Source organism: Mycteria americana, chromosome 1 (genome assembly GCF_035582795.1).
Source record: "Mycteria americana isolate JAX WOST 10 ecotype Jacksonville Zoo and Gardens chromosome 1, USCA_MyAme_1.0, whole genome shotgun sequence".
Taxonomy (NCBI): Eukaryota; Metazoa; Chordata; class Aves; order Ciconiiformes; family Ciconiidae; genus Mycteria; species Mycteria americana.
Genome location: NC_134365.1, coordinates 77,003,660 through 77,017,165, shown reverse-complemented (window position 1 = coordinate 77,017,165; position 13,506 = coordinate 77,003,660). Strand labels below are relative to the sequence as shown.

General features: G+C 42.2%; 1 protein-coding gene across 8 annotated transcripts in view; it reads right to left on the bottom strand.

Annotated features, from left to right (window-relative positions):
• Positions 1-321: 321 nt before the first annotated feature.
• BMAL2 (basic helix-loop-helix ARNT like 2) overlaps positions 322-13,506 on the bottom strand; it is a 53,314-nt gene continuing 40,129 nt past the window's right edge. For 2 of the 8 annotated variants that reach the window (XR_012776394.1, XR_012776406.1), the window contains exons 18-20: positions 13,301-13,439; positions 7,378-7,465; positions 5,669-6,556 (exon numbers count right to left, since the gene is read on the bottom strand). The gene's annotated coding sequence lies outside the window, so the exon portion shown is untranslated. Of the gene's footprint in view, positions 787-5,667; positions 6,557-7,377; positions 7,466-11,851; positions 12,436-13,300; positions 13,440-13,506 lie in introns of those variants that run through there. The other 6 variants (XR_012776397.1, XR_012776408.1, XR_012776396.1 and 3 more) reach the window with 6 other exon arrangements.

The following is a 13,506-nucleotide window of genomic DNA, read 5'->3' as shown; positions in this document are numbered from 1 at the left end:
AAAGTCACTGAACTGATGGAATTACCATCTGAACATCTGGAACAAGAATTGGCTGAACTGAACCAGCTTTTGATAAAAGTGATTTTTTTACATGTGCAGAAAGAATATTGGAGCTGAACAAGTTGAATAATCTGAAACAGAAATAGCAATAAGTTCAAAGCCGAGAAACTAACTGGGAACTAAACACCAAAAAGCTTATGTTCCTCGCTAAGCTGTGAATAAAAGCGAGGAATGAAAGCGGCACCTCTCTACATGCTTACATTTTGAGGGACGCTCTGATCAGCAGCAAGCACTTCAATTCACCAGCAAGCACTTCAATTCACCAGCTGCAAACGATCCTTCTAAATCAGTTACGTTTTAATGAAAAATATGCAATGATGAGCTTTGCATTGTTTCTTCCACGGACAGCATGCTTGTAATGGTCTGTGTGGTTAGTTAAAAATGCTGAAGGAGAGAGTGTTTTTGAACAGTGTGTGCGCACTGAGAACTGAGCCAGAGGCCGAGCGTGCAGGGCACCCACCCATGCCGCTTGGAACCAGTGAGCTTCTACCCCTGCACACGGGCACTGCAGGGGTAAAACACCAAACACTGCCACGTAAATTATCTGTTTTCTCATTCCTGCATGAGATGGGTACGTATTTTTCTTCGCCTCCTTTGGTCCAGGCTTAGCTCGATTAGCCGTGTGCTGGTTTCCAGGCTGGCTTCAGGCTGGCTCCTCTTCACTTACCTCCTACAGCCCACGCTTATTTTTAGTCTCAGGACCCATACACGTGCAAGTAATAGTACCTTTGTTAGGGGAAAATTATATATACGAAATAAATATGCGATACATACGCTCTTAAAAGAGGTTTCTGAATGATGCGCTGCATTCACAGCAATGTATTTTCCACGGCAGCAGGTGGCCCCTCGGAGAGACGGGGAAGGGGGCGTACGGCACCGTTAGTCACGTCCCCTGGAGCCGCAATGGCAGAGAGCAAATTGCTGAAATGCGCCATCAGCAACGCACGGCGGTGGCTCAGGAGTGCCGGTGCTTCGCCCGGGGCCTGCCGTGCCACCTCCCTGCCTGTCCAGCCTCGTGGGGCTCGCTGACCGCCATGCCGGACAAACCTCTGCCGTGTTTATAAATAAACAAAGCAAAACAAAACTTTCCACTCAAGCGAGCTGGCAAATGAATTTAAGGAGTAGCTTAAAGCTCCCAACACCCACCCCTACCCTGAGGGGGGGTCCGTGATCAGCTACAGCAGGGATGGGGCTGGGCAGAGGCACGGCCAAGGCTGGCACCAAAATGGTGCCCTGGGCTGTGGGGCCTAGGGGAAGGCGTTGGGGTGGGTGAGGCCTGCTGGTGCACCTGGGGCACGGCGTAGCCCCCAGGCAGGAGGTTTGGCTGTGTGTGGTTGGGGCAGGGGGTCCCGCCAACCCACCGGAGCAAGCTCATGGCGAAAGCGTGGCTTGAGGGCACCTCTCAGCCACCACGGTTCAGCAGATGATGGCGGTTTAACAAGCTCTTCCTTGCCACCTCCCCTGCAGATGCCCAGGCCCAGGTCCGGCCACGGTGGCCAGCCTCTTTTCTTCAGCTGCCCCCAAAGCGCCTGCTGTCCCTGCAGGGCACCGGCAGGGACCCGCTGCCGTCTGGGGACACGCCACGCACGGCCACCCTGCTCCCCTATCCCCCGTCTCCCAGGTGCTGGGGTGGCACTGGCAGGCTGACACAAGGCAGCCGCTGGCTGGGTGGCTTTGAACGGGGTTGGGTGAGGTCTTGGTGGGCGGCTGTTTCGGGACCCATGGTCTACCTCAGCTCTGCTGCAGGTACCTACTGGAGGGGGTTGTATCACCTGGGCCGCACCACCTTTCCCCTGGGGCGATCTTGCTGCCGCCTTACCGGTAAGGCTGAGCAAAAGCGAGCAACTTAGGCAAGGCTTTTGCCAGGGTTAGGAATCAGCAGCAGAAGCCAGCAGCTCTGCTCGCCAGTCCTCCAGCCCAGCACCACGTACCCCCCCCACCCCGTGTGCTGGAAGGACATCGTTTGGCATTTCATCGTGAACTCCTGTTAACAAACTCATTGGGAGAAAGTTACTGCAAAATTTTTCAAACCATGAAGGAGCCCCCCAAGCACAGGAGATCACGAAGAGTGTTTCAGTAACGCAGGACAGAAACTGTGCTGCATTTCTTATGATAAAGTATGATGGAAAAAAAGCCTTAAAAATCACAGGCCTTTCATGTCCTCTATCGTCATTCAGCCCACAGGATCCCTGTCAGCTATGGTAATCAGTTTGGGCTGTCAGCTACCAAAGATGCACTAAGTATATGGTAGTATTTTTAAATTAAATATGTCTTTTTTTACATATAGAAGGACATTAAAGCAAGCCGAACTCCTGCTTTTCATAAAAATTATGCAGCTGATTGCTCCTGCATTAACTGGGAGACAGACGTCAAAGGAGAACTGGGAGACTGACGTGGGCCCACAACGACTTCAACCAAAGTGAGTTTCAGGCAGTTACAAAAAATTTGTCTCATCCAACCCGAATGTAGCTACAGCATTTCCAAAAAAGGGGCATCGGAAGCGAGTTCTCGCTCTGCTTAGAGCTCACATCCCTTCCCCTGTGTCAGGTCTCAAGACTGATGTAAGCTGGAATTTGCTTTCGGTGGGGAAGCAGCTAGCCCAAGCATTGTGCAGGCCTGCCAATAGCTTTTGGAGTTTCACAGGGGGAAATAATCTCTGTAAATAATGACTTGAACTTCCAGCATCAATAAAGTATTATGGTGAAAATGGCTGAATGAGATGCCACAGCCTATTGCTATGGGGAGCACGAGAACAAGAGGGCGTAGCCTGGGAAACATCTTCTTATGCAACCCACTGTCCTTCACTGTGCCTGGGCTGGACGGCGGCAGCAGAGGAGGCAAGGATGGTATCGTTTTGAACACAAACCAGAAGAGAATCCTCACCAAGAAGAGATGCTAAGAGACACAACAGCAATCTCCAGTCGTCTTACCCTTGTCTTTCTCCTCCATCCCTTGCCATAACCTGTTGCAGATACTTGTCTTCTGTTTGAAACTACATAAGCAGCTTCTGGAGGCACGACCTATAATATAACCACAGGACACCACAGAGCTGTGCCTCCATCTTTGTGAGGTATATACCTTGATGGCACAGGAGGAGCAAGTGCCTCTCTTTGACAGCTGAAATTTGCATCTGCACTATGTTCAGTGAGGGTTGGTATCATTTATTTGTTGGTGCCCTGCAGCAGATCTGCCCATCTGCTTAAATGCTCCCACTTCACGAAAAAAGCCCCTCCAGCTTTTTAGACAAGCTTTGTAGCTTGCAGGAGGTGGAAAAGTCAAAACAGCACAGAATTATGTTTAAAGCAAAGCATTACCCAACCAGAGCAGGCAGATCTGGAGGGGACATTTCTGAACCTAAGCTAGCACAAACTTTGTTGGGAATAACTTGTTCTGCTGCACATGCAGTGGTGCACTCACTGGGGACCTACCTGGCTCTGTGGCCGTCTGTATCTGTCAGTTAAGTCAAAAATTCCCCATGGTGACACATTAGGCCAGATGCTGAGAAAGACAGTGCCATAGCTGCAATTTTGTGTGGCTATGCATGCTGGGGAGCAGGTGTGGTGCCCAGGGAGGATTCCCCCTTGAGCCACTGGGGTTCCTTGCACATTCCCAGCCTCTGCTACGTACACAAGATGGTGAATCTTCTGTTCCCATCTGCTTTCTAGTAATTGGGACCAACATTTTGCAGAATTTCAGAGAAACCTAAATGCTTTTTCTGGCCTAACCTGAGTGCTGTCTCTGTGATGGGAATGTTCTGGGTGACTCTCTCAGCAACAGCACTGCTCAGCTCAGTAACTGGCGGTAAACAAGGCCCTGCGAGTCCTAACTTTGGGAATCTCATTTAAGTAAAGGTTGGATTTTTTTTATAGAATCCCTTAATCCTAGATGTATCTCAAAGTAGCTGTCTTGGCAGTAATATCTGATGATGAAGAATGGATCGTCAAGGTCAGGTGCAAAATAGCGGTTAGCCACATCTGATGGAGAAGCGTGTAGATTCAGGTACTTCTATGGATAGCCTTCTCTTAGAGATTTCAAACCTCTCTCAGTCTTAGGGAGTAACATCACTTTACACTCTGCACACTACAGGGAACATGTGCTAAAAGCACCTAAGGGAAGAATTACAAGTACAAACCCAGCAATCCTGCAGGTAAATCTGCAATTCCCAAGCAGCATGTTTTGGCTATACAATTTTTTTCAGTGAGACACTAAAGCCTCTGTAGTCTGTATTAACATGCAGGGATAGCAAATCTACAGCTGCCATTGGCACTGTGCTGCACTGCAGAATTATGTCATCTGTGCATCATTACTTAGGGTTGAATATTCAGCTATAGAGAAGGCAGCTGGGTGGGCTATTGTGAGACAGGAAATTCTATAGATAGCAGCACACCACCGGATTCACTTTTAGCACAAAGCTCATCTTCACATGCCATTTTCTCCAAAACCTTAAAAAGTCAAGTCACAGTAAGAACTCAGACTTACTGTCAATCTGCAATTGCCATTAACAGAAGCGTAGGGCTAATGTGTGCACAAGTTCTTATTTTCTTCAGACAATCACAGATCAGCTCCATATGCTGGTTTTCTAGTCAACAGCTGTGTCCCAGCTATTGATTAAACTTTAATTAATCAAGCTGAAAAATGGTGTCGCTGCTTGCAAGTGCAGCTTCTCACATGCAACTCAAGTTTGGTTCATCATGCTTATTCTGCTTTTCAAGAAGAGCTACCAACAAAATCATTACTTTAAGACTGCAGCATTCCTCATCAGGCAAGGAGAGCCAAGAGCAGGAGACAAAAGACTTCTCAAGGTCTTGAAGTCCAGCCACTCCAGCATTCTCTGATATTCCTTGTCTTGGTTTTAACCTAATGGTACACTAATTCATGGACAAATTGGCAAGAACTTTCCATCCCATTCCTGAGCTACAAAACAAGCTACAACACTGATTTCCTTATAGTGATATGGCATTAGCTATCTACTCTATACGTTGTTCAGAAATGCAACCTTAGCTTGACAATAATTACATTTGGCAATTATTAAGTCTCCATATGTGCTGCTTTCCCAGGAAAACTAGCAGAGTATCACTAATGTGTCATGTTCCTCTGCCTTGTGCACTTTATGATTGTTCTTACTGTAACAGTAAAGCAATTATTCTCAACAAAAAGGTCTTTGAAGTGTGGAGTACTTTGAGCCTTGTTTTCACAGGTGGGGAACAGAGACAATGATATTAAGTGAAGTCCAAAGGTCACACAGGTTGCCTATAGCAAAGCAGCAAAACTAGACACGGATATCCCAAGCACCAGGCTAGTTGTTTAAAATGCATGCTTGTTGAACTCAGTATCCTTGTATATGTGGTGTAAGGTAGAATAAAAATAGCTATTGAAGAGCTCCCTCAATTTCCTTCTCTTTCATGGGTTTACAAAAACATCTGCATCAACACACATCTTTGAATGCAAGCTTTAGTGTGTCTAAAGAGCCTGCCCTAGCTCCTTGTGCGGTTGAGGAAAAACTCTCAGTAGCCCTCATGAGGACAAATTAAGTTGTAGACACTGATGTTAAAGTACTGGAGTCCATCCATCTGCCCAGCCATTGCCAAGAAGCAACTACAGGTAACAAACCCACAGCAATAGATGTTGGCGAGCTGCAAACAGCAGTAATACCTGTGCTATCCTAGCAGGGTTTCAGATTCAATGATCCAATTCCTCTTCTCAGCATTAAACTAATTTAAGTGATGTAATTCTGCCACAGTACTGATGAATAACCCCAAATGAAAACCTACATAACGAGATTTTGTAGATTAAGTCAGTCTCACGGCAGGCTTCTCATTATGCAGACTAGGTAAAAACCTATTTGAATCCTCCTTATTTCAGGAGACAGATGAGGTGAGACACAGCTCTGAGTTACCTCTGTTACGCCATACAGTGAGATTGGGGGTAGCGCATAACACTCAAACATGAAAGTGTCAGTCTTGTTGAGCATGTCGCTGTTTTAATTTGCACTTGTCTTTACACCAAGACTTATTATGTATGGGAAAACATGGGTATACGCCAAGTGACTGAAGAGCAGATATTTTTGAAGAAGCATGAGAGGGTTAGGCCTTCACTTCTCATGGAAGTGCAGCCAGAGACGGCACCTCACTCCATTGTACACTTTGAAAATACAAGCCAGGTAAGAGTACTAAACTCACTCCTTTTCCACAGAAAGTCTTAAGGAGAGAAACGGATTTAGTGAGGCCAGCTGGGCGACTCAAATCCCAACCAATAATTAGTCTTAATTTTCCTTACAATTCAGGTGTATGTAAAGATCTCACCTATTTGGAAAAAAACCAACTTCAGCAGTGAATGATCAGTTTTCATCTTGAGCTAGATTAGAAGTAATGTGGTCACTTCAGGAGAGACTCATTCATTCTTGTGAACAGAAGTGTGCTCCCTTTCTCAGTCTCCTTCTGGCCCCATGATTCTTTCCCTTATTCCTGTACAGTGGCGCGAGTGTCAACAGGCAGGACTGGAAAATGTTTTCATTTCAGTTTATAAGCTTTAGGAAAGTAAGTTAATTGCTAGAAATACACAGCAATCATAAGAATAGCTATAACATTGAGAACTGATAGACAAAGTTAAAAATCTGGAAGTGGTATCCTGAGTTTACAAAAGGGAAGTCACATCTGTTTAGTAAAGTTTGCAGCTATTTCTGTATGGCTTCGCTTAAGCTAAACGATGGCTGAATTCACATGTTTATCCTGGCTTTGCTCTTCAGCCAAGTTTCCTATTACTACAGTAGAAGCTCTGCTCAGCCCATCATTAACATTTGTCCTGAAGTTTCAGCAAATGCCCCTTGAACTCCAGAGCGTTGTCTCTGATGCAGAAAGAACTCGGTGATTTGTTAGTGTTTATTGAAGTATATTTTCAAGAAAATGCTATTAATACCTTTGCTAACGGTAATGATCCTGTGCATTTCTTTAAGAAATATTTTGACTGAAATTGTTGCACTAAAAACCTAATCAGGTTTAAAATTGAGGTGCAGATCACTTCTATTAATTTTTAGCTACAATTTTACAAATATCTCAATATAATTTTGATGCTGTTAACCTTTGCTAAAAAGTGATTTTTCTTTTTTTGTCTGTGGCTCCACCTGTTTTTCGTATTTTCTCTCTTTTTTACTTTCAGTGCAGAATTACTGTGCTGCCACAAGCTTTCACTTAACCACCAACGAAAGCAGCAATTTAATCTGTGGAGTTTAATTCTACCTTCTACAGTCCAAGTGCAAATACTTATTTAAACACGTGGCTAATTCTGAACAGAGCTAGTCAAGTGAATAAAGCTACTTACCTTAAAATGTCTGCAAGATTAAGCTTTTAGGCTATGTTTACACCATACTGAGTAGTGCTTTGTAGAGATACCCAAGCTGGATCTGGAGCTAGATGGTGGAAGACAAGCCAATTAGGTTAGTCCTACAGGCTTTGCTATCATAACTAGATCATTTCTAGGATTCACTGGTGTGCTTATGGTACTGTACTGTGCCATATACAAAACAGCCTGTTCAGAACTAGCCCTACACTTTCTCAAGACAGTACTGCACAGCATTATCACATCATTAGTAGTATCAGTAAAACAGGGATCCTTCTGCAGGAAAATGCTACATCATTAAAAAAAAAAACCCAACAGCATCCTTTCATACACAGCAGATATTTTTAAAGCGCTTGTTTAAAACCAATTATTGGCTATACTATTTCCAGCTCAAAATCAAACATGTATAATCAATTTTAGGCCACTATTTCAAAATTAAAGCTCATAAGATGAACATCTTATTATGTTCAGAACTCCTCCTGAACAGCTACCAAGGACTGCAGTTTTTTAACTGATGATTAAATTTAGCCATCATGAGAGGCGGTAATGATAATAAACATCATTAAGACTCTACAACAATTTACACCTTTTGCAAAACCTTTTATATGAATTTTAAAATGTGAAGTGGACAACTGCATATCTTAGCTAGAATATGATGTGTATTTCCACCAAGATGCTGAAACTCAATTTAAAAACTATTCAAAGATATAATTCCCTGAGATCGCAGAAACACACTGCATCCTCAGTGGAAATACTGAAGAACCTTTTTTCTGTTATTTTTATCTATGAAATAAATTATGTGAAATGTGAGCTAATTTCATGGTTTTGACACAAACATCTTGCAAAATGCTGGTTTTGAATATAACTTCTTCTACATGTCATTAACTGTGGCACTAACCTTGAGTGCAGTACGTGAGCATTGCTGCTTTTTTTTTTTTTTTTTGCTTCTTAGCTATCAACAGCTGTACATGACTTAAATTTATCAGTTCCTGAAAAGCTACAACATTTAGCAAGTTTGGTCTCATTAAAAGATGCATTACTATATCTACAAGCGACAAAGCAAGTTCCGCTATGATGATCTCATCTGCAGCCTATGTGAATTAAATGTATATCAATTTATATATCTAAATGCCCATACATCTATCAAATGTTAACTGCAGAGAAAGAACAGAAAAAATCCACAGCCTGTCTGCAGAGAGGATTTATACCCAGCCGATTTTTCTACTTTGAACTTCAGTTTTAACAGTCACCTTGCAATTATTCTTAATATTGATCTTGGCCACGCTGAAGCCAGAGGCAAAGAATCTTAGCGATTGTTGTGGAGTCAAGTTTTTGCTAGTATAAATTAATTACAATGTTAAAGTCCACTTGGGACTTATTAAAAATCCTATAAATTCTAGTCTGCATTCTCAGTGAAACTTAACTTTCAGAAGAAACAAAATTGCAAAGAGCTAAAAGCTCATTCTCCATTACAGCTATTTGGAGGGTTGGAAGAAGTTTCCCAAGTTGTTTAATGGCAAGGAAGGGCTTAATCTTCCATTGGCATACACAAGATCACACTGGGCATTTCACTGAATTACAAATAGAAGTGCCCATAAATTTCCTTGCTCATCAGTGACCAAATGGAAATATCTATGAAAGTCTGACCACTTAGGAGGAAAAGGCAATCTGGGTATCCTATACAGCATGTGCCTACTTCCCACATCAGTAACCAGAGTTATTTCTTGACATACAATGGACTGAATTAGGACTACTGGAAAAAGTTAGAAGTTCTCTCTTATGAAAAGCTTCTGTCCATAAAAATGTAAGTTACTGGACTCTAAGGTACATCTTCCAAATTTCTTATTCAAAAAATACCTGAACTCTGTATTTGAGTGGGACAGTCATCAAGAGTGCAAATGTCTCAAATCCAAGTTTTGAAAGCCTTATTCCCTATTACCTTGTCTTAATGCCTAGCTTGATTAAAGCAAGGTACCAAAACCAGGCTGAAAGCAGCAAGACGAGTTGGCAATGACAACTTGCAGTCCTTCTAAAAAGGATCGTATTTACTAACACAAGCAAGCCGTTCCAACAGTGCAACTTCCACTCAGCGCTGTGCCCAGCTCCTTCCAGATTGATAAGGTGAAGTTTCAAATTCTGTTTAGATAATCCATAGAAACCTAAGTTTGACAATTTTGAAATGGGGTTGATTTTTCAGTGACTGCCTGAAAAGGCAGCAGTTGCATACTAGCCTAAGCAGGAAAATAATCCACTTGAAAATATTTTCCCCTCAGACTGCTATCAGTAATCCTCTTCACCATTTTTAAAGTTACTAACCCTTATGCTTATCACCAAATCCGAAACACCATTAAAGTGATCGTGATAAGAAAGCTTACCAGAATCAGTAAATACTTGGTTTAAATATGGCAAAGATGGAGACAGAGAACAATCAATCCAGCCCCCTTTGCTTTATCACAAAGGAACCGACAGAGCACCATGCCACAGCCCCACTCATACAAGCATCCTGCTTGTACCATGGTGTAGAATCGCATTTTAGATTATTTAAGTAGTTGTCCTGACGGTCCTTTTTTCTTTTCTTTTTTTTTTTTTTTTGGTGAAAAATGTGTATTTTTCCTGCAACTGTATCTGGAGTTTCACTCCATTTGATCTTTCTGTTTATCTGCAAACTCCCACAACATTGGAGTGTTTCCCATGGCTTTCTACCAAAGCAACTGTAAGAACTCTGGAATAATGACCTCTGATTTTTGAGATACACAACACATGTTTTTATACTGGAAACTTCAAGTTCCTTACAGAACTTGGATGCAAAATGCCCCCGAGAGTTAAAACATACCACAAGAAACTAAATACATGGGGTTTTTTGAAAAGACTATCTGGGAGCACGCTGTAAATTACTGTAGTAAACCACGAGCAAGACAGCTCTGAAGAACTGTATGATTTTTAAAGTTTTAAAGCTGGGGGTTCATAAAGGGGGATTGTCATAAAAACTTAAGAAGCCATGAGTAGCACAGAGACAGAAGGTAAGAAACAACTGTTTGCTGTTCCAGTATCAGAAGCAGCGATCCACAAATGAAGTAGTAATCTGCAGATGAAGCTAGCAGGAGCCAGAACAGAGAAAAGTAGCTCTTTCTGCAACAGGGAGGAGGCCCATGGCACTCCCTATTAAAGGAGTCTGCGGGTACAAGGAGTTTCCATGGGCTCAATGGAGGGGTGGTCAAATAGTCACGCTTGGAATAGACATCCTTCAGGATTTACCAAATGGACAAACCAATCAAGCTCAGGAAATCCCCTGAGCTGAAAGCAGTTGAAGCGGCTGCTGTGCTTATCCTATTCTTAACTGTCTTAAGGAGTCAGCTCATGTCCATCGCTGCCTGCAGCGGAACGGGCAGTCTTAAACACCATAGCTGCTCTTACATTCCACGCAGAATGAAGTGCAACCAGCCCGGAGCTCTTCAGAACAAGTGTTTAGCAGCTGACTGTATCTTCCTGGAACAACACAAAGTTCACGTGCCTGTTTTTTTGTTTTGTTTTGTGTTGGTGTTTTGTTTTGGTGGTTTTGGTTGGGGTTTTGGTTGGTTGGTTTTTGTGGGGTTTTTTGTTTATTTGTTTTTTTAAAGAGATTTACCTTCTCTTTAATGATAACAAAAACATTATCTGATACTGCAACCATATTTGTCCAGAAAAAAAAAAAAAGAGTATTCTTAAAGACCTGGCAAATCAAATGTATATAAAGTATGAGGGATTAAGAAACCAATTTGCTTATCATCCTATTTTGACAAGATGAAGCCTAAGGATAGAACAACTCCTGTCAAAGAATTTTTTATGAATTAATCTTAAATTATTTTGTCTAAAAACTAAACCCCAGTAGTATTGTCTTCTCTACGATATAGCCCTGTCTATAAGATGTATGAAAGAAGCAATCTTTGAAGTCAGATTTGTTGTTTAAAAGCATTGCATATTACCTGAGATATTGTTCAAAGTTCTGCTGCTCACTTTACAGTCCGTTCTAGAAACACACTGATATACTTCATTGTTACAAAAGAGCCTATTAATTATGTTATTTTCTCCCAGTTGTGCGAAAGTTCCCTAAGTTTTGTAGGACAGATTACTTATGTCGGGTCATGTACACTTGGTATCTGCAAATGCTGGGGAAGAAAACTTTTACCATCCAGACAGGGCCAGCATTGTGAGAGCAACAAACAAGGAAGATCTTTCCCACAAAACTTTTTATCATTTCCAAAGATTGTGTGTTTATTTCTAGAGGTTTTTACATGAAAACAACTGAAGGGTAAAAAGTTATGTGTAGTAACCGCCCATACATGTGAATGTATCCTTTAGTAAATCAGGCATGCTGAGGTACTTCATTCCTTTTTCTCTCCCATTTAACAAAAGCACTTCACAGAAGCTGACATAACATACACAGCTCTCAGGGCCCTTAATTTAAAAAAAAAAAATAAATTTAAAAATGTAGTAGGCTGCTATAGCTTGGCAACTGTTCCACTGGATCTCGAATAAGAAGAGCTATAGAGACAAGGATCTGCACCAGTGAAACTGGCTACTTTCAAGTGACATGAGAATTTTTGTCACGTCTCAGGAATTCTGTCTTTTCCTCACCAGGAATATATGAAGTTTCTGAAAGCAGTTAAGCCAGGAACAACCCAGAAAATTTAGTCATGACAGCCATCTGTCACGGTGAAGGGGATCTAGATGAACCTTCTAGAAATGAGGTACACACCAAATGTGCCACAGCAGCAGAAGCTATAGTTCAGTAGCTCATTCACCACTCCACTTGCCTTTTTCCTGGATCCTCTAATTCTGCTGCTCTGAAACATGGTTTTACATCTTTTAACCTGCAAGAACCTATAACCCCAAGTATCCTCTTCACCTCCATATTTGTATAGAACAAAATAATTCTCATCAAGGATGGGGAATAAAATTATCATCTTCACAGAAGTCCTAAAAATGGCACAAAGCTTTCCAGCTGATGATTACTTCCTGGAATTCCAGGACATTTTATGAATTTACATGATGTATGTCAACCTACAAAAAGGAAGCAAAAGACTAAGTGAAAGAGGCCAGAAGTCAGGGCTTAGGGAGAAGCAGCATCACTCATGTAAGAATAAATGCTTCATTTCAGTCCGGATCATGAACAGGAACACACTACTGTCAGCAACCACTGAAATGCGTAATTTTAGCTTTTTGTGCTTGTGAGTAAGCCAAATTTTCCGATACTCTTAAAAAAAGGCATAAGATCCACAGAAAAGTCCAGAACTACAGTACACCACAGGAAAGAAACATGGACTGAAGCTCTGCTTTAGATGCATGCAATAGCACTGTACTTGACTAAACACTCCAAAGGAATCCCAAGAAGCAATTACACCCAAAAGAGCACAGAAAGGATCCCCCCTGCCCCCACAACAACAACTGTCAAGTATCCTTACAGGAAATGCAAAGGTTAAGGTTTAGGATATTGACATTGTCGTGATTCACCACTGTAAGACATGATGGTATTCTGAAGCACTGTTTTAATCCTGTGCACCACATGGCAGTCCAGGCCTTCCTGCAGTCTACTTCTGATCTAACTCAGGCTGGTGATAGCCAACTATTACCCTCCACCCAGCCAGATCCCTTTCTCATTCCAACAATACCCAGATGGTATTTGTCTCCACCACATTCTCCTAATTCTGAAAAGAATTCTCTTATGTTTTCCTGTCAACACAGGAACTGGTTTCCCAAATAAGCTGCTGTTTGTATCAGAACTCCTCTCCTATCAAGATTTTCTTATCTTTAACTCCATGTGTGCCTGCAGTAACAAATTAGTTGACCCACCTCCAAGTACAACCTCGATAACTAATGAGGCTTTTAAGAGCCTGTTGACACCTGCTTTATCACTTACCATACCTACCTGTGGCAAGACTCTGTAAGAATCGTATCCATGTACTCTGTTTGCTTCTGATCAAACAGGCTCTTTAAGGTACAGCCTACAAGCACTCTCCTTTCCAGAGATGGCCCAATTAAGCTGCAACATCAGAGGTTTTTAGTACCTAGAAAATGCATGTTAGTTTGGATTACAAAGTTACCCTGGCTAGGGAATATCATCTTGAGCTACCA